Source organism: Pan troglodytes, chromosome 16 (assembly GCF_028858775.2).
Source record: "Pan troglodytes isolate AG18354 chromosome 16, NHGRI_mPanTro3-v2.0_pri, whole genome shotgun sequence".
NCBI classification, from domain to species: Eukaryota; Metazoa; Chordata; class Mammalia; order Primates; family Hominidae; genus Pan; species Pan troglodytes.
The window spans coordinates 45,863,920-45,882,727 of NC_072414.2; the positions used below are offsets into that span (position 1 = coordinate 45,863,920).

The window sequence follows — 18,808 nt, forward strand, 5'->3', positions numbered from 1 at the left end:
CATCACCCACGTGTGGACTGAATGGGAAAGTTGTGATGGGGTGATGGTTGTAGCATAGGGGAGATGGCTTAGTCACCTCTCAAAAGACTTTTAAGAGGTATCGGATCTGCCAAGAATTTTCAGAATGCACTATTGTCAGCTGCTGACCATTAGCTTTAAGTTCTAGTCTCTATTTAGGGAAAACAGAAAAAGTCTGAGTAAGTGTTCTTATACATTCCCAAATAAGAATATTTCTTATTTTTAAAATTATTTTTAATAGAGACGAGGTCTTACTATGTTGCCCAGGCTGGTCTTGAACCCCCACGATCAAATGATCCACGCTCTAGTGTAATCACCATCAAGTGATTACAGGCATGAGCTACTGTGTACAGCCAGCATCTATCCCTCTCTCTCTCTCTTTCTTTCTATCTCTTCCCTTCCTTCTCCTTCCTTCCTTCCTTCCTTCCTTCCTTCCTTCCTTCCTGTCTTTCTTGTCTTTCTGTCTGTCTCAGGGTCTTACTCTGTTGCTCAGGCTGGAGTGCAGTGATATAATCATGGCTCACTACAGCCTTGACCTCTAGGCTCCGTCAATTTTCCCATCTCAGCCTACTGAGTAGCTGGGACTATGGGCATGTTTCACCACACCCAGCTAATTTTTGTATTTTTTGTGGAGACAGGGTTTTGCCATGTTGTCCAGGCTGTGGCATGTTTCTTATAGTAAAAATAATAGCTAGATTTTACAGGGAATTTGCTCTGCTCCAGGTATTATACAAAGTACCTTAATACATTATTTAATTTAATCCCCCTAACAACCCAATGCAATGTGCATAATTAGTATTATTCTCATTTTATAAATGAAAATAATTGAGTCTTAAATAAGTTATGCAACTTTTCCAAAGCTACACATGTGGAAAGTGGCAGTACCAGGAATGTCTGACTTCTATCCCCAAGGTGTTTACCTCTATGACATATCTCTCCAAAGACACTATGGACTATGCCTTTACTTACGTTACTGAAATTGGGCTTTAGAGATTATCCAACTAGCTATTTTCATTATGCGGGTGAGAGATCCTTTACCCAGAGAGGACAGGTGAACATCAAGGTCACACATTAGAACTTTCTTTCTTGAAATGCCTCCTTTACCATCCTGTATATCCAAAGTCTATTAGCCTTCAATATGTAGCTCAATACCTACTTTTCTGCCCAAAGCCATCTCTCACATTCCTTTGAAACTTATACCAGGTACTGCTGGTACCACTCACTTGGCACTTCCACATATACTTGGTACTTCTTTAATTGCCATGTAAATAATTTTAAAAATCTTGGCTAGGCGCGGTGGCTCACGCCTGTAATCCCAGCACTTTGGGAGGCCAAGGCGGGCGGATCATGAGGTCAGGAGTTCGAGAATATACAGGCCAATATAGTGAAACCCCATCTCTACTAAAAATACAAAAATTAGCCGGGTGTGGTGGCATGCACCTGAATCCCAGCTACTTGAGAGGCTGAGGCAGGAGAATCGCATGAACCCGGGAGGTGGAGGTTGTAGTGAGCTGAGATTGTGCCACTGCACTCCAGCCTGGTGACAGAGTGAGACTCCATCTCAAAATTAAAAAAAAAAAATCTTATATGCATGTGACTTTCCCCCACATCTATTGTAAGTACATTGAGTAGTGCTTTAAAAATATTTTCTTATATGGCAATTTCAATTTAGCTTATTGAAAATGTATTGAGCACCTACTAAAGTTGTGAGGAGAAAGAAAAGCAGTGTTCATGGTAGAGCCAAGGGCTTACTATGCCATCCTGGGGTGCAGTGTAGCATCTCAGCAGGTTGATGGCAGACTAGCGCAAGATTTCTTTTTTCAGTTATAATCTGAATGTTGTTGGGTATGTTCTGCCTAGTCTGTGTGCTCACTGTAGTTTTGCAACAGGTTGCTGCACATTTTAGCTTTCCTGCCTAGACTCTGAAGATGCTTGAGTGAGGACAATAGCAGGAGGTTGCTGGTAAGGTGATTTGAAGGCTCATATTAGATCAGGGGTGAAGATTTTCCAAAAAACAAGTCACTGGGGAGTAACTTGAGTTTTTAAGCTAGAGTAATGTGATGGGAACTGCATTTGAGGATGATGTATCTGATAGTGATGTGTAAGATTGATTGAGCAGGGAAATGGGGACCAGGTAAGAAATTAATGCTCCCTTTGTTCCCTCAAAGGCTGTGGCACATGTAGTTATAATATAATTCTGCAATAGTTTTGTGGTGTGCATTACACCATTTAGCACCATCCTGTGTTCGATTTTCTGTTGTGGCATTCTTTACTCAAGCACTAGGGTCTGGGCCATGCCTTGCATCTTTGGTGTGTGTCACACAGTGCTTACACATGGCAGACACTGCAAGAAGTGTTGTTTGACTGACACTGACGTGTCAATATTAATTCCTGGGAACAAAAGGTGGTAAGGAAAGGATGCCAATTCATGTGCTATGTCAAGTTAAACTAGAAGTTCTCTCAGATATCTGAGCACAGGGTATGTGTTCTAAAGTGCTTTGGTTTGGTTTTGTTCCCACGTAATGATTTTTTATGCTAAATACTCTTTCCTGTTTAAGATAAAATATTTTTCTTTTTCTAGTGTGACAAACATTCAGATGTGATCTGAATTATTCATGATGACTTTTAGCTTTCGCTCATGTTGCATTTTGAAGTCCAATATTGCACAGACATTTTGGCAGAAAGTGGCACTAAACGAACTCATCAATTCACTGGTATCTCTGGTTTTCTAATTCAATGGAATGTTCAAAGCTCAAGTACCAAACTTCCATTATATTTCAGGGAGGCACCTTCTCAGCTGAGCCCTTCTCAAAATCGGACCTTCTCATTTCAATATTATATTTAAAAATGGAGGCTCGAAGGATTGACTGAATGCCGTGTTAATCTTTGTAGAAATACCGAGCAGGCCTAGCAATTCAGAGGCTCCATGTTATCTACCATATTGCAAAACCAAAATGTTGACATATTAAGAAAATGTTACAGACGTGGATCAGTTTCTTCCCTCTAAAGCCGCATGTCTCGTTAATGCTTACACAGCTGCCATCTTGGAAATCAAAACAGAAGAGCAGGAACTTCTGTTCATGTCAGGTTTTTTGGGTTTCAAATGGTTTTTACTACATTTTTTTTTTGAAAAGTCTGCTTAGATTTATTTATTTTTTCAAAATGAGGGCCACAAAGTGGGTATAAACTGTTATAATTACCCACTCATCTCCATCTTATTGTAGAAGTATTTTATGGTATCTTTAGTCTTTTTATGATTATAAAAAACAACATAGTAACTGTAAAAGCAAAATCACAAATAAATACAGAGATGAATAAGATAAAGAAGGCTTTCTATTATTTCTCTTTCCAGAGATAACTATTGTCAACAGTTCCAGTTTGATGTCTAGTGAGACAGATAGAGAGAGATATGCCAAGATAGTAAATCACGGCATTTCTGTATGTCTGACTATGGAATATTCTTCAGAAATCACTGAGACCATTTATTTTATATTGGAATTTCATCTTGATCTAAGATCCATCAACTTCAGTAGGTAAGTTGGTTTTGGTGAACTTCCTAAGTCCTAGAGATTCTGAAAGTGGTTTCTGTCAGTAATATAGCAAGTTGTCAAGAAAAGGTCCTTCTGGTATAATATGCCAAAAATCCGTGTTAATAAGTTACTTTAATATAATTACTCAATTTGATTAGCTGAATTATGCAAAAGCACATCAGTGTTCCACAGGGGCTTGCAGCAGAGCTCTGAAGGACTCCTGTTCTCCTTTGCCTTGCCCTCTCCAATGCCTTCTGCCCCATCCAGCCCTTCAATGCCATGTTCCCTCCCTGAGAGTGAGAGAAGCTCTTAGAAACATAGGCTCAGGGAAGACAGACCCTAGTTCAGGGAGGTTTCTGCTCTGAATTTCAAAGGACTGGGTAGGGTTAATCCAGCCAAAACCTAGGTTAATATTCATAGAAATTAAAGAGAAAGGGCTTTACTTCCTCAGGGACTAGAAGAGGTCAGGAGAGAAACTAGGTTAAATAGGAAGGCTAGTGTGTTTGTGGATACAGAGAAAGAGAGAGAGAGACGGAGAATAGGGAGGAGGAGGAGGGCTGAAGGAGAAGAAACAAGAAGAGAGAAGAAGGGAAAATTGACCTTTTACAAAACATGTTGAGGTTAAGTGTATGTATGAATAGAGAAATGTACAGATGTTAAGCGTAGAATGAGATGAGGTTTGACACATGTACTTATCCATGTAAACAATACCTAATAAAGACATAGACCACTTTCCTTTGCCTCAGACAGTTCCTTCATGCCCCCTTGTACTCAATATGCCAATTCCACCCTCCTGATCTCGCAACTATGGGGATTTCCATTAGTATACATTCATTTGGACATTCTTGAGCTTCATATAAATGGAATCATACAGTATGTTCTCTTTTGTTTGTTTCATTTATATGTCTTGCTCTTTTTGTTCAATATACATTTTTTAGATTCACCATGTTGATCTACCATAATGCTTTTTTGCTTAGTATTGAGTATGGTTCTACTTTATGAATATACCACATTTGTTTATCCATGAAACTTGCATTTAAAAAAAAATGGTTTGTCTCATTTGTCTTCTGGTTGACACAATTTCAAACTTTGAGCAGGACGTACTTGTGTTCACAGGATTGCTTGGAAATGGATGATAACTGAAATTTGCTGTCAACTTAGAAACTTCATCTGTGATCACTATTATCACCTCCTCATCGCCAAACCTCAAACCAAAGCTGTGCCCTCTGAATCCAGTTGTGGTAAGAATTTTTCATACTCATACAGGACTTTAGAGTTTCTGAAGCATTTTTATACACAACATTTTCTTTTACCTTGATCAACACTCAGAATTTCTAGGTGCCAGGTTTTGAAATGGAGAGTCAGGAATACAGACTTTCTGTTCTCTTTCCTCAAAATTCTAATTTTGTGATGCGATGCTCTGTCAGATTGATTTGGGCCTGCAGCAGGAATTATCATTTCTCGGCATGGCCATAAGGGCCTGGCTGGGGTTCCATTTAGCCAGCCCTGTAGTCCTGCTGATGAGATCGTGTATCTAGCCATGCACTTCTTGTCTGTGCTGCTGTTTGTGTACTTTTGGGCTTTCACACAATAATTTTAAGAAATATTTGGAAGCTATCCTTAAAAAAAAAGAAAAAGAAAATGGAAGAGCTAGCTGCCATAATGAAGATATTCCTAATTCAGTTTACTTCTGAAATCACTAAAGGAAGAAACAACTTTTGTTATAAGTGTCTTATTGCATTGATAGAGATTTACTAATACAGGTCTTTGCTCATGGAACCAACCAACCAAATGAACCTCTGAAGCAATGAATATGCAGATAGAAGCCATTTGATATCTGAAATAACTTTTAGAAAATTTACAATATTATATTATGAGCTCTTTGACTCTAACTTTAAAACAATTTTTTTGCTTTTGAACAATTAAATCAAATCTGAGTATGGCTCCCTGAAAAAGAGTCACCTGCAAATTCTTTTTATGATGATGACATACCTTGTACATTCTGATTCCCTTGTAAAAATAGTACGTAAAAAAAATTACTTTTTTTAGCGAAGAAAATAGTCCTCCAAGATTTTTAAATGGGTTCGATATTCATTCATTCATTCATTGATTCATTTATTTTTAGACACAGGGTCTCACTCTGTTGACCAGGCTGCAGTGCAATAGCACAATCATGGCTCATTGCAGCTTTGACCCCCAGGGCTCAAGTGATACTCCCACCTGAGCCTCCTGAGTAGCTGGGACTACAGGCACACACCACCACACCAAGCTAATTTTTGAAATTTTTAGTAGAGTGGGATCTTGCCATATTGCCCATGCTGGTCTCAAACTCCTGGGCTCCAGCAATCTTCCCACCTTGGCTTCCCAAAATGCTAGGATTATAGGGGTGAGCTACTACACCCAGCCCTTTTTCAATTTTTATATCAAATGCATGTATGGAAATAGTATTTATGTTAATTGTTATATATAGGAACTTGGTGCTTGCAGCTCTTTTAAGTATACTTGTTATTTTTTTTAAGTAAATGCTAATTCTCTCTTTTTATTTTTTTTGAGACGGAGTCTCGCTCTGTCGCCCAGGCTGGAGTGCGGTGGCACTATCTCAGCTCACTGCAACCTCCACCTCCCAGGTTCAAGCAATTCTCTGCCTCAGCCTCCCAAGTAGCTGGGATTACAGGCATCCACCACCATGCCAGCTAATTTTTGTATTTTCAGTAGAGATGGGGTTTCACCATTTTGGCCAGGCTGGTCTTGAACTCCTGACCTCACGATCCACCTGCCTTGGCCTGATTCTCTTTTTAAAACTGGAAAACAAAATTATTATTAGATACAAGCCATGTAATCTAACATAAGACATACGGTATAGTGAAAAAAAATTAAATTTATCATGCTGCGTGTGTGTGTTTGTGTGTGTGTGTGTGTGTGTATATATATATATATGTAATTTTTCTTCTTTGTTTTTAGGGAACACTATTTATCAAGGATGACTGGCATTTTTGTTTAAATCATGTAGTTACTCTGCAAGGTCAAAGGAGGGCCACTAACATGTCCATTTTTACAGACAGGGAAGATAATCCTGCATTATTAAATGGCTAGGAAGAACGAGGCTGGGATTAAAATGCAGGATCTCCGAGACGTATTTTCTAGCGCTCTTTTTGCTACAGTCGCAAATGGCAGAATAAGAGCTCTTGATGCACGGTAGTTTTACTCAGATCTGAGAACCAGAAGTTGGCTAAAACAACTGTATTATAAAGATTGAAGGAACTAGATAGCAAATCAATATTCACACAGAATAAACTGTAATGACCAATTACTTCAATTTCAAAGAAGTTAACTTGTGTTGCGGCTGCTTTGCAATTGTTTTCTGAAGAGCTGAAGGAATAGCTCAATAATGTCCGAACTGCACGTTTGGTTTTCAAAGAGCACTGTGTGCAGTGATTTAGAATCCAACGGCGGGTCAGCATTTAGTGACAGCACGAACAGCCTTCAGCTTCAAGAAGCTTCCTGTGAGGTCAGCTGACAGCTCTCTCGGGACCAAATCCTGACGTATTATAAGGATAACCCAGTCTGCTCTTAAAATGAGAGGATTTCTAACAGGAATTAGTCACGACCTCTTTTTCCTCTCTTTAAAAGCAAGTTGCTTTGTCATCTTTTTTTTTTTTTTTCTGAAATCATCACAAAGAAAGAGTTTGAAAGGGAGTTGTTCTGCTTAAAATATTGCAGCAGATAATAGACAAAATAAGATGGCAATTATTGCTTACTGCCCCTCCATTGCCTCTTACTCTCCTTACAGAATACCCAAGTGGGTTTTAGGATAACAATGGCTGGATTTTTAATGTTCATGAATAAGAGAAGGTTGTAAGTGAGAGTCTGAATTTGGAAGGCAATAAAGAAGCATAGCAAGAGAGAAAAGAGCTGAATTGGAGGGAATAAAATATAAGCAACCCTTTTTCTGTATTGCCCCAAGTGATGCTGGCCTTGTCAAATGCATCACAGTCTGAGCCAAGTTTTCAGCAGTGTGGGTGAGCCACAGCAAGGAAATAAATCTATCATTTAAGGGCTGCATTAACTCCTCTAAGAAGTTGGGGATTGTGTGTGTGTGTGTGTGTGTGTGTGTGTGTGTGTACATGTAAATTTAAATCTAATTGTTTTTGTTTCTTTTGCTCTGTGAAGGAGGAACTTATAAAGTGTCCAAGGTTTTATTCAGAGCCTCAGGGTAGCCTTACTGTTTGGAGAGAGTGCAGCATACCAAAGCTTGCATGGTTGTGGAGTGTTAGAGCTGGAAATTGTGTCCAAGCATGTGGAATGCTTCCCGTATTGTCAAAGTGGCCATTAAGTATCTTAAAAGTTAAGTGCTTTGTCTTGCACTGGGATCATTACTTCTGATTTGAAGACACTTGAAATCAAATTCATGTAAATTTTAAAGAAGTTCCGCTTAAGCACACCTCACTTTCAGCCACTTTAAGTCAGGTTGCCATGAATGGGAAATAATGCAAAGAACAATCTTCAGAGAATGAATAGAGGGTGTCAACTTCTAACTCCTTGGTCACAGTTGGATTGTCCAGTGGTGGACACCTGTCTTTAGCCAGTGATCGGAGCTTTTAAGCACCTGATTTGAAAGTCCTTTAGCCAGTTCTTTCTTGTTACGGAAATTGTGAAGTTTGAAAGCTACATTTTGTTACTTGTAGAGTCCCAACTAATACCTTCATTCATTCGTTAGAGGGCTCATGTTCTCAAAAGTTTTTCAATGGCGTTCCAAGAAGTGGGATATTCCTACTTGCACAAAACCAAAAAGGACCTTGTTAAAATACAAATATTATCAAACAGGGCTGTGCATCATGCCTATAACCCACATGATTACTTTCACATTAATTATCTGTCTGCTGTCCAGTCAGAAACCTTTTCAAGTCTTGATAGAAAACTCAGCACAAGCCACTTTTGAAAGAAAAGAAAGGCCAGAAACAAGGGTCATAGTAGGTGGGGATGAGACACTTAGGTTTGAGGATATCCAGAACGTGCATGATTGTGAGAAATTAACCTCTAAAATGCATATAAAATTATTTCGCTCTGAGAGTTGAATGAAGATTAATTAGGAGAGTGCAGTTTAAGGTACGGAATATGGAATCTAGCTTTTATTTTATATTCAGTAAATGTCATCTATTATCACAATAAAATATTAAATGTTTAACATAATTGAATGTTTTTGGTTTATGAACAAGTTCAAAAGCTTCCATTACCTAATGGTTTGATTTTTATTGTACAGTTCTGTATACAAATATAATATCTTTGGGATTTGCAAGTCTAGGAATTAGTTTTTTCCACACTACTTTTGCTTATAATAAAATTTATATATACTCAAAGTTTTTATTATAATTCATTATTTATGATACTTCATGTAACCCAGTCATTATTTCTATTTGAGTTTGTATATATTTGTTCACTTAATTTTATAATATGTCTGAGTCATGACAGGGAGTCAGAATTACTCACATTGGCAAGCATTGATGACTTGTATAGTCCTTTAAGAAAAGACATTTCAATACTATTCTACTGCCATTTGGTAGGATAACAGGGCCAAATGAAGCATAATTTACATTTATTGAAAATGCATTTGGTGATGGTGGCCCACTGTCGTCCCAAAACTTTGTCAAATCAATATATCCAGGACACAGTTTTGGTGGAGTATAACCAGTGTATTCTTGGGTTCTTGAGTTATGGATTGATATAATCTCTACAGAGGTTACTAAGCATTAAATAGTTAAACAGCCTTTGGAAAACTAGTGTTCTCCACTGAGGATGATACTATTATTTTTTATTAGTAAACTACTTCTGGTCATTTTGGAACAACACACACTGGGGCCTATCAGAGGGTGGAAGGTAGGAGGAGGGAGAGAAGCAGGAAAAATAACTAATGGACACTAGGCTTAATACTTGGGTGATGAAATAATCTGTACAACCACCCGTATGACACACATTTACTTATGTAACAAACCTGCACATCCCGCACATGTACCCCTGAACTTAAAAAAAAAGTTAAAGGAAAAGATTCAGAAAATCTTGGAAGAGCACTATAGCTACCACACCAGAGAAAACTAACTCTGTAGGAAAAGATTTAATAGTGAATCAGCAATTGAATTTTTTTCTACTTAAAATGATGAAATTTATTATCTTACTATGAGGCTTTAGTATCAGCCTCAGAAAAGGGCAGTAAAGCTACTGTTAGAACTGAATTGCTAGCTGTAGCTTTGGGAGCCTCAAAAATGCGGAATTGGTTAATTTTCACTTCTGACATCAAATACTGTTGCTGTTTGCTTTGAAATATTTCCTCTTGGTATCAGCCATAGCCCTGGAAGGGCTGACAAGTAGGATACATGTCTCAGGTTTTGGGGCGGAGTCACAAGCAAAAGATAACTTTAAAGATAACTGTCTTTTGGCATGGGGTTCAAGAGTTACTTTAAATTTCTTAACCTGAAAGGAGAGGACCAAATGCCAATCGGGTCTATCACACATCCTTTCGTAGAACTATTGGTAAAGCAATCAAATACATAAATGACAGAAATGACAGATGTTGGTTCCTTTATTGCTATTTAATGCAGACAAAGCATGTTCTTTCCCAAGATTAGATTTTGTGACAAGACTTTTTCTTTTAGTCGTTATATAATACGAATGGTTATTTGTCAAAGGAGTTATATTTGTCTTTGGCTGTTGCAGAAATCTCAGAGGAAAAATCCTCAGGCTTGATTTTACTTTCAAGAAGTACATAAACATTAACAGTGAGTTTTTTCTTTCAAAATAGGTTTTGTTTTGACTTTGAAAGCCTCACTATTTCCTCAAAGCATTCTAATATTTGGAATAAGTATATAAAATGTTACAGGGTATTTGTATTGCTCTTCCATCATAATTCAGGGCTAAAATTCCTACAGAAAGTCTGAGGGTAGGTTCCTTCTGTTTTTCTCTCTACTATTTCCAGTTTTGCCAAGTTGCCTTGATGCTGCGATCCTGGGGAAATGATGCCAGTACCGTGCATGGCTGAGTTAGGGTGTCCACGAGACCAGTTGAGACCATCATTGTTGTTAAGATGGTTAATAAAAGAGAGTCACAGAGTGCTTAAGGCTGGGAGGGATGGACCACATTAACTATACAATCCTGTTATCTTTCAAATGGGAAACTGTGGAGCAGGAAGACGAAGGGACCTGTCCAGGTCATATGATCAGCAAGCATGAGAGTTGTGATCCAGACTTAGTTTCCATCAGGCAATTTTCTCAGTAATTTCCCAGGATCCTAAACTCTTCACTCTTCACTCCTTCCCCTGCCTATACACAGGGCCTTGTTCTGTCATCCAGGCTAGGATGAAGTGGCACAATACTAGCTCACTGCAGCCTGAACTCCTGGGCTCAAGCAATCCTCCCACCTCAGCCTCCTGAGTAGCTGAGACTACTGGTGCATGCCACCGTGCCCAGCTAATTTTTTGTTTATTTATATTTTTGGAGAAATGGGGCTCACTACATTGCCCAGACTAGTCTCAAACTTCTGGCCTGAAGCAATCTTCCTGCCATGGCCTCCCAAAATTCTGGGATTACAGGTATGAGTCATTGCACCTGGCCAACTACTTCACTCTTTACTTGCTTCCCTTCCATTCCATTCTGCTCTTTGAATATATTGAGTGAGTGGGATTTTCTCACCCTGAGTCTTGGCATTCTCTGAGTAGTTTTTACTTGGACTTACTCTTTTGGAATTTTAGTTCCTGACAACCTAAAGAAGGACTCCCTTCTCTAGTTCCCCCCTCTTTCCCTTTACTCCTACTGCTGCTACTTCTGCTCCTACCAAATGCCTTCTGGAAAAGACAAAACTGTTGAGAAAGATTCATCAGTGGTTGCCAGAAGTTCAGGGGAAGGCAGAGAAGGAAGACTAGGTGAAATCAGGATTTTACAGAACAGTGAAACTATTAGTGACTAATACTGCAGTGGTAGAATCATGAGAATATGCATTTGTCAAAATCCATAGAACTTTATCACACAAAGAGTGGATCTTAATATATATGCAAATTATTTTTTATAAATAGAAAGTCAGGGGATTTCAGGAAGCAATGTGACAAGTGGATACCCCCAAAGTAGGGCGCCTTGTCAGGCTCAGTTCTTTGAACAAACGGAAATTGGAAAAGCCTCAGAACCAAGGTCTTTCCGAACTTCTCCTGCCTTTCTGTTTCCCACCCAATTTTATTCCCCAGTGAGAGTCTTAGAAATCAGAATTCTTCTTCCCTAAGGTGGGGCATAAAAACCAGAACCTCTCTCTTCCAAAGCAAGCCATTAAATCTAGACAGGCCACTGTCTCCAGGCTGACTTCTCCTTTAAAGACCCTTATTCCAGAGGGCTTCTGTTCCATACCTGGGAAGGTGAAATACTATGCAGAGAGGCCAAGAAAAATCTGAACAGACAGGCCTTACTGCATTTGGTGTCAGTCTATTGTCATTGGATCATACTCTTGTGTCCAATAACATTTCTACACGACTGTCTGTTCTTCATCAAACCTAAGCATAAAATACTTTTCCCTGGGTCTTTGGATCTTTATTTCTGAAGGCTCCTATGTCACATAAAATTTTGATGACATAAATTTGGTATGCTTTTCTCTGGTCAACCTGTCCTTATAGGAGAATCGATCATGACCCTTATGATGGGTGAGAAAAGTGATCACACCTTTCTGCCCCTACAAAAGAGAAAATAAATGTACCATAAATGTGTGAAACAACCTCGCTGAAGGGAGTGGGGGAAAAAGATGCTGACACAAATAAGTTTGAAAACCAGTGGAGTGTGCAATACCAAAAACAAAAGGAGTTGGTCATTAAGTCCTGTACTCTCATTAATAAGGTTGTTTCTCATTGGGTATGGGTTAACAATTCTGTCACTGCTATACCTGTATACTGGAATTGATCAATTATGTGAATGAATGGTGGATGGTGGGAACAAGGTTTCTGACTGTTGGGTTGGGAATTTACAGATAACGAAGAGGAAGAGGCTGGAATGATCTATATGGTAATGGATAAGAGTTGGAGACATTGGTGGGAACTCATGTTTAGGTGGTTACATACAGAAATATTTATAGATATGTGTATTTCTATTGGTATATATAAGAAATGACACCTTAGTACCAACAAGCATACCGAACACCCAATCCTGGTTTCTAATATCATTCTCCAACAAAAAGAAATAGAGCTTCTGGGAGAAATGACTGCTTCTAGGACTGGGGCATATACAAGATGAGCTTGGAACATTTGTAGTTCCAGAGAGTTATGAAGTGAAAGAAAACCAAACAAAAACAAACCCAAACCTACCTTGATAGGGATATGTCAAAGGGTCACAGGAGCCAACAAAAAGAGCTTTCAATGGCCAAAGCTAGAAAAAGGTGAGGAACAAATGAAGTAAAGTAGTATTGGACCACAACCCCAAGTATGAAATAAGTATTCATGAGTCCATACTTCTATAAGTAAATAACTGAATAAATTAATAAGCAGAGGAGGAAAAATCTCCCGCACAGAGGAACAAGTGATCTATGAAGACACTGTACCCTAAAAGAGAGGCAGTATAATTCTTCACTCCTTAAGTTTGGGCTATGCATTGTGATTTCCTTCTAAAGAACACAGCATTAAAAAGGGAGGTAGGGGAGTGGAGGAACTCTACAGTGGAGAAAACTGATAAACATTATTTCAACTGGATGATCAAGGTCAGTATCACTAGTTGATAGAACCTGACATAAATCAGGTTGATAGTATGTACCCTTGTTATGACATCATGAAATTGACACTTTACCTCTGTGATTTACCTCCCGCAAATACATGACTCCAGTCTAATCATGATGAAAACATCAGATAAGTCGCAATAGGGCAGCATCCTACAATATACGTGAGGAGTACTCCTAAAACATTTCAAGGTCATCAAAAACAAGGAAAATCTGAGAAACTGTCACAGCCAAGAGGTGCCCATGGAATTATGACAACTAAATGCAATGTGGTATCCTGTATGGAATCCTGGAACAGAAAAAGGACACTTGGTGAAATTAAGAAGATCTGAGTAACTATGGACTTTGGTTAATCCTATATCAATATGGCTTCATTAATTATAACAAATGTGCCATACTAATCTAAAATGTAATAATGTTTGTGTGTGGAAGGAGAAGGGTTATGGAAACTCTCTGTACTATCTTCTCCATTTTGTAAATCTAAAACTGGTCTAAAAATAAAGTTTATTAAAATATTGACTGCATTAAAAATGTCAGTTATTGATATCCTTAAAATCCCCCGTTATTTAATATGTTTATTCTTTTTATTCTAAGGTAATTCATTTTATTATAGGAAATGTGAGGGAACAAAGTATATTAGGGGTAAAATAAACACCCCAAACCATTATATTAAGTGTAACTCTTATTAACATTTTTTACTGCTTATCCTCTTTTTTAGATATACATGGGATTTCATGATTTTTGCTTTTTAATAAGTTGAAGACATATCAGATATGACATTAATATTAGGCAATCCCCTTTCTTCATGTTGCATGGGGTCTGTTTCTTTTTCTTTTTGTTTTTATTATACTTTAAGTTCTGGGGTACATGTGCAGAACATGCAGTTTTGTTACATGTGCCATTGTGGTTTGCTGCACCCATCAACCCACATACATTAGGTATTTTCTCCAAATGCTATCCCTCCACTACGCCCCACCCCCCGATAGTGTGATGTTCCCCTCCCTGTGTCCATGTATTCTCATTGTTCAACTCCCACTTATGAGTGAGAAAATGTGGTGTTTGGTTTTCTATTCTTGTGATAGTTTGCTGAGAATGAAGACTTCCAGCTTCATCCATGTCCCTGCAAAGGACATGAACTCATCCCTTTTTATGGCTTCATAGTATTCCATGGTGTATATGTGCCACATTTTCTTTATCCAGTCTATCATTGATGGACATTTGGGTTGGTTCCAAGTCTTTGCTATTGTGAAGAGTGCTGTAATAAACATACGTGTGCATGTGTCTTTATAGTAGAATGATTTATAATCCGTTGGGTCCATACCCGGTAATGGGATTGCTGGGTCAAATGGTATTTCTAGTTCTAGGTCCTTGAGGAATCACTTCCACAATGGTTGAACTAATTCACATTCCCACCAACAGTGTAAAAGTGTTCCTATTTCTCCACATCCTCTCCAGCATCTGTTGTTTCCTGACTTTTTAATGATCACCATTCCAGCTGGCGTGAGATGGTATCTCATTGTCGTTTTGATTTGCATTTCTCTAATGACCAGTGATGATGAACATTTTTTCATATGTTTGTTGGCTGCATAAATGTCTTCTTTTGGGAAGTGTCTGTTCATATGCTTTGCCCAATTTTTAATAGAGTTTTTTTTTTCTTGTAAATTTGTTTAAGTTCCTTGTAGATTTTGGATATTAGCCCTTTGTCAGATGGATATATTGCAAAAATTTTCTCCCCTTCTGTAGGTTGCCTGATCACTCTGATGATAGTTTCTTTTTCTGTGCAGAAGGTCTTTAGATTAATTAGATCCCATTTGTCAATTTTGGCTTTTGTTGCCATTGCTTTTGGTGTTTTAGACATGAAGTCTTTGCCCATGCCTATGTCCTGAATGGCATTGCCTATGTTTTCTTCTGTGGTTTTTATGGTTTTAGGTCTTATGTTTAAGTCTTTAATCCATCTTGAGTTGATTTTTGTATAAGGTGTAAGGAAGGGCTCATGTTTCAGTTTTCCACGTATGGCTAGCCAGTTTTCCCAGCACCATTTATTAGATAGGGTATCTTTTCCCCATTGCTTATTTGTGTCAGGTTTGTCAAAGATCAGATGGTTGTAGATGTGTGGTGTTATTTCTGAGGCCTCTGTTCTGTTCCATTGGTCTAAATATCTGTTTTGGTACCAGTACCATGCCGTTTTGGTTTCTGTAGCCTCGTAGTATTGTTTGAAGTCAGGTAGTGTGATCCCTCCAGCTTTGTTCTTTTTGCTTAGGACTGTCTTGGCTCTGCGGGCTCTTTTTTGGTTCCATATGAAGTTTAAAGTAGTTTTTTCCAATTCTGTAAACAAAGTCAGTGGTAGCTTGATGGGGATAGCATTGAATTTATAAATTTCTTTGGGCAGTTTGGCCACTTCCACGATATTGATTCTCCCTATCTATGAGCATGGAATGTTTTTCCATTTGTTTGTGTCCTCTCTTACTTCCTTGAGCAGTAGTTTGTGGTTCTCCTTGAAGAGGTCCTTTGCATCCCTTGTAAGCTGTATTCCTAGGTATTTTAATTCTCTTAGTAGCAGTTGTCAATGGGAGTTCACTCATGATTTGGCTCTCTGTTTGACTGTTATTGGTGTATAGGAATGCTTGTGATTTTTGCACATTGATTTTGTATCCTGAGACTTGGCTGAAGTTGCTTATCAGTTTAAGGAGATTTTGAGCTGAGACAATGGGGTTTTCTAAATATACAATCATGTCATCTGCAAACAGAGACAATTTGACTTCCTTCCTATTTGAATACCATTTATTTCTTTCTCTTGCCTGATTGCCCTGGCCAGAATTTCCAATACTATATTGAATAGGAGTGGTGAGAGAGGGCATCCTTGTCTTGTGCTGGTTTTCAAAGGGAATGCTTCCAGTTTTTGCCCATTCAGTATGATAACAGTTGTGAGGTTTGTCATAAATAACTCTTATTATTTTGTGATACATTCCATCAATACCTAGTTTATTGAGAGTTTTTAGCATGAAGGGTGTTGAATTTTGTCAAAGGCCTTTTCTGCATCTATTGAGATAATCACGTGGTTTTTGTCATTGGTTCTGTTTATATGATGGTGTATGTTTATTGATTTGCATATGTTGAACCAGCCTTGTGTCCCAGGGATGAAGCCAACTTGATCGTGGTGGATAAGCTTTTTAATGTGCTGATGGATTCAATTTGCCAGTATTTTATTGAGGATTTTTACATCAATGTTCATCAGGGATACTGATCTGAAATTTTCTTTTTTTGTTGTGTCTCTGCCAGGTTTTGGTATCAGGATGATGCTGACTTCATAAAATGAGTTAGGAGGGATTCTCTCTTTTTCTAGTGTTTCGAATAGTTTCAGAAGGAATGGTACCAGCGCCTCTTTTTTTTTTTTTTTTTTCTTTTTGAGACGGATTCTCACTGCGTCACCCAGGCTTGAGTGCAGTGGTATGATCTTGGCTCACTGCAAGCTCCGCCTTCTGGGTTCACACCATTCTCCTGCCTCAGCCTCCTGAGTAGCTGGGACTACATGCACCTGCCATCACGCCCAGCTAATTTTTTGTATTTTTAGTAGAGGTGGGATATCACTGTGTTATCCAGGATGGTCTCAATCTCCTGACCTCGTGATCCACCCGCCATGGCCTCTCAAAGTGCTGGGATTACAGGCATGAGCCACTGCGCTCAGCTACCAGTTCCTCTTTGTACCTCTGGTAGAATTTGGCTGTGAATCCATCTGGTCCTGGACTTTTTTGGGTTGGTAGACTACTAATTACTGCCTCGATTTCAGAACTTGTTATTGGTCTATTCAGGGATTTGACTTCTTCCTGGTTTAGACTTGGGAGAGTGTATGTGTCCAGGAATTTATCCATTTCTTCTGGATTTTCTAGTTTATTTGGGTAGAGGTGTTTATAGTATTCTCTGATGGCAGTTTGTATTTCTGTGGGATCAGTGGTGATATCCCCTTTATCATTTTTTATTGTGTCTGTTTGATTCTTCTCTCTTTTCTTCTTTGTTAGTCTGGCTAGTGGCCTATCTATTTTTTGACCTTTTAAAAAAACCAGCTCCTGGATTCATTGATTTTTTGATGGGTTTTTTGTGTCTTTATCTCCTTCAGTTCTGCTCTGATCTTAGTTATGTCTTGTCTTCTGCTAGTTTTTGAATTTATTTGCTGTTGCTTTCCTAGTTCTTTTAATTTTGATTTTAGGGTGTCAATTTTAGATCTTTCCTGCTTTCTCTTGTGGGCATTTAGTGCTACAAATTTCCCTCTACACATTGTTTTAAATGTGTCCCGGAGATTCTGGTATGTTGTGTCTTTATTCCCATTGGTTTCAAGGAACATCTTTATTTCTGCCTTCATTTTGTTATTTACCAGTAGTCATTTAGGAGCGGGTTGTTCAATTTCCATGTAGTTGTGTGGTTTTGAGTGAGTTTCTTAATCCTGGGTTCTAATTTGATTTCACTGTGTTCTGACAGACTGTTTGTTATGATTTCCATTGTTTTTCATTTGCTGAGGAGTGTTTTACTTCCCATTATGTGGTCAATTTTAGAACAAGTGCGATGAGGTGCTGCGAAGAATGTCTATTCTGTTGATTTGGGGTGGAGAGTTCTGTCCATATCTATTAGGTCCACTTGTTCCCGAGCTGAGTTCAAGTCCTGGATATCCTTGTTAATTTTCTGTCTCGTTGATTTGTCTAATATTGACAGTGGGATGTTAAAGTCTCCCACTATCATTGTGTGGGAGTCTAAGTCTGTAGGTCTCTAAGAACTTGCTTTATGAATGTGAGTGCTCCTGTATTGGGTACATATATATTTAAGATAGTTAGCTCTTCTTTTTGAATTGATCCCTTTACCATTATATAATGTCCTTTTTTGTCTCTTTTGATCTTTGTTGCTTTAAAGTCTGTTTTTATCTGAGATTAGGATTGCAACTCCTGCTCTTTTTTGCTTTCCATTTGCTTGCTAAATATTCCTCTGTCCCTTTATTTTGAGCCTATGTGTGTCAATGCATGTGAGATGGGTCTCCTGAATACAGCACACCGATGGGTCTTGACTGTTTATCCAATTTGCCAGTCTGTGTCTTTTAATTGGGGCATTTAGCCCATTAACATTTAAAGTTAATATTGTTATATGTGAATTTGATCCTGTCATTATGATGCTGGCTGGTTATTTTGTCCATTAGTTGATGCAGTTTCTTCATAGTGTTGATGTTCTTTACAATTTGGTATGTTTTTGCAGTGGCTGGTACCGGTTGTTCCTTTCCATGTTTAGTGTTTCCTTCAGGAGCTCTTGTAAGGCAAGAGCCTTACACCACCACCAGGTGGTGACAAAATCTCTCAGCATTTGCTTGTCTGTAAAGGATTTTATTTCTCCTTCACTTATAAAGCTTAGTTTGGCTGGATATGAAATTCTGGGTTGAAAATTCTTTTCTTAAAGAATGTTGAGTATTGGCCCCCGCTCTCCTCTGGCTTGTAGGGTTTCTGCAGAGAGATCTGCTGTTAGTCTAATGGGCTTCCCTTTGTGGGTAACCCAAC

The 18,808-nt window shown here is 38.5% G+C and overlaps 1 protein-coding gene across 1 annotated transcript in view; it reads left to right on the top strand.

Annotated features, from left to right (window-relative positions):
• The window catches only part of UNC13C (unc-13 homolog C), a 787,554-nt gene that overhangs the window by 36,550 nt on the left and 732,196 nt on the right, over positions 1 to 18,808 (top strand). Inside the window, exons 2-3 of the mRNA XM_054667546.2 lie at positions 3,371 to 3,551; positions 4,665 to 4,789. The gene's annotated coding sequence lies outside the window, so the exon portion shown is untranslated. The remainder of the gene's footprint in view (positions 1 to 3,370; positions 3,552 to 4,664; positions 4,790 to 18,808) is intronic.